Source organism: Lissotriton vulgaris, chromosome 3_2, assembly GCF_964263255.1.
Source record: "Lissotriton vulgaris chromosome 3_2, aLisVul1.2, whole genome shotgun sequence".
Classification (NCBI taxonomy): domain Eukaryota; kingdom Metazoa; phylum Chordata; class Amphibia; order Caudata; family Salamandridae; genus Lissotriton; species Lissotriton vulgaris.
In genome coordinates, this window is record NC_141690.1 from 227,022,214 (window position 1) to 227,024,617 (window position 2,404).

The 2,404-nt window shown below is 36.5% G+C and overlaps 1 pseudogene; it reads left to right on the forward strand.

Annotated features, from left to right (window-relative positions):
- The first annotated feature begins 457 nt into the window (after positions 1–457).
- LOC147725566 (uncharacterized) lies at positions 458–1,420 on the forward strand (annotated as a pseudogene).
- Positions 1,421–2,404: the final 984 nt, after the last annotated feature.

A 2,404-nucleotide genomic window follows, 5' to 3' on the forward strand; every position in this document is an offset into this window, starting at 1 on the left:
GGTAAGTATGAACAGATTAAAATGTCACCAGGATGAAGAGCTACTCTTTATAAGTAAAAACATTACTTGGAAAAATAAAAATTTGCAGGAAAATCTTGAAGAAGCTACCAGTGAGACAGGAGTAGATATGTCAAAATATAGGGATTTTCAAAAACCATATAGATCAAACTTCACAGATAAGGGCATAGAAAATGTAAACAAAGCTGGAAGAAAAGCTAAAATTAAAGAATTGCTGAGAAAAAGAAAGAAAGTTGAAAAATGGAGAAGCAGGCGGAGAAAGAAGAAAAAACGAATAGCTGATAGGGGATCGTTAGCAGTTCCTGCTGATCACAATTGTGAAACTGACTACATTACCAGAGGGAATTGGTTTGCAGATGAATTGGCAAAATATTGCACACAACAAGATTGTTCTTTGAATCAGACATGGGCAAAGAAAGACGCTTTTTCCCAATATCACATGCTTACTAACACAGTAGAAACATGGGAAGTAGTGAGGAAATTGCAGGATCAGGAAAGAGATGAGGAAAAGGAAAAATGGGTAAGAGGAGGTTGCACACATAAAGAATAGAATGATATTTGGGCCTACCAAGGTGAAAGAGCTGTTATGCCCAACAGTATGTTTTCCCATTTTGCACACATGTATCATGGACAGGCACACACAGATAGGGAAACTGATCATGCCAACAAAGTTATCAGTCTGATTTGTGAAATACTGAGCACTAAAAAGAAACTGCATTGTGCCTATTGTGCAGCAGCTTCTGGAATTGGTGAACAGGTGAATGGCACAATGAAAATCAAATTAGCAAAAATGTGTGATTCCACTGTCTTGAATCGGCTGGATGCTTTGCCCCTTGTTCTAGTGACCAAGAGATATACAAATGATAGAAGGACAGATTTGAATCCTTGCAAGATACTAATGGGACAAGCAATGAGAAAAACACATATACCTGGTCAACAAGACAGGCCACTGAGAAATGGACTGCAAATATTGGATACATGTTCAGAATCAGGTGCTAAGCAACCAGAAGCTGGTAACACAAGAGAAAAAGACTGTAAAACTGGTAATTTAAGACCAACAGACTGCAAGAGTGTACAGCATGGTGTAAGACTTAATGATTTTTCACCTGACAACGATTTAGAAAGTACTACAGAACTAAGACAACAGACACAGAGACCAAATCTTAAGTGCAAGTCACTGGAATGGACATATATGGCACTTCCTGATATACAAGAGGAAGCGGATAGCCAGGAAAGTCTGAGAGTGACTGTACGAGAGGTGGTCAAGGAAGAAGAAAATTCAGAAATAATTAGAGTTATCCTATCTGACACTAGAGGAGGCAAGGATGATCAGGAAAATCCAAACAAAGACTGTGAATCTATAGATCGGGATGATTTACACGTGAATTCAGGGATTACTTGAGGTGACCATAACAGTGTTACAGAAAACAATTCTGGGTTTAGCACACAAGACGAAGACGAGTTTTGATGAACCATTTCCAAGTAGTTAAAATAAAAGAAGAAGCAAAGGACTGAAAGTCATTCAAGTGTGGAAACACACTTTGTACATACAGTGCTTATTTAGTAGATTTCATTTCTAGGACAACTTAGATACCATAGTAAATATAACATGTTTTGCTTTAGGTATAAGATGTGTTTATGTTGTATAATTTTTTCCTAATAAGGCTGTTAACAATGTACCAATAGTTGCCACCAAGTAGATAGAATTGCACTTCATAAGGATAAGTACATTTTACATTTAGAACTAAAGATAACATTTTTGTTAAGAACATGGGAGATGAGAAAGAAATTTGCTGAACTAACAAAAATTATTGAGAAGAAGTGTCTGATTGAATAAAATGTAGTGGAAAATATGGGTGGTTTTGGGATTTGGTGGTGATCCACAAATCGCTTAAGGTATTCAGGATTTGTGATCATCAAAGGAGGGAAATTGATGGAGCGAGGTACAGCAGATTTTGTGTGTACCCCATTCAAATCAATCACCCCCATAACAAAATAAATATATTAATTTTGATTGCTGTGTATTAACCAAAACACACACATTACATGTGGGAAATGCTTTGCACTAACAGGTTTTATTAACATATTAATTAATGATGTAAAACGCATGTTTAATCTATTTTGTACATTTAAGTAGTGTAATAGTGCATGTCTGTTGTAATATACATTGTGCATTGCATGCTGCTTTTCTGCTTCATTTTTTAATGGCTTGCAGTGTGAGGCTTTTCTGCTAGGTAACAGTTTTAAAGGATAAATATTAGCACTGGTGGGTGGGGGGACAGAAAACACATATATTGTGTGTATTTACATTTTCTTTTTGTGTTTATCGTAGTTTTGGTTGGTTGCCAATTCCAAAATGGCTTCGCTTTTCCCAGTTCTGCGCAGT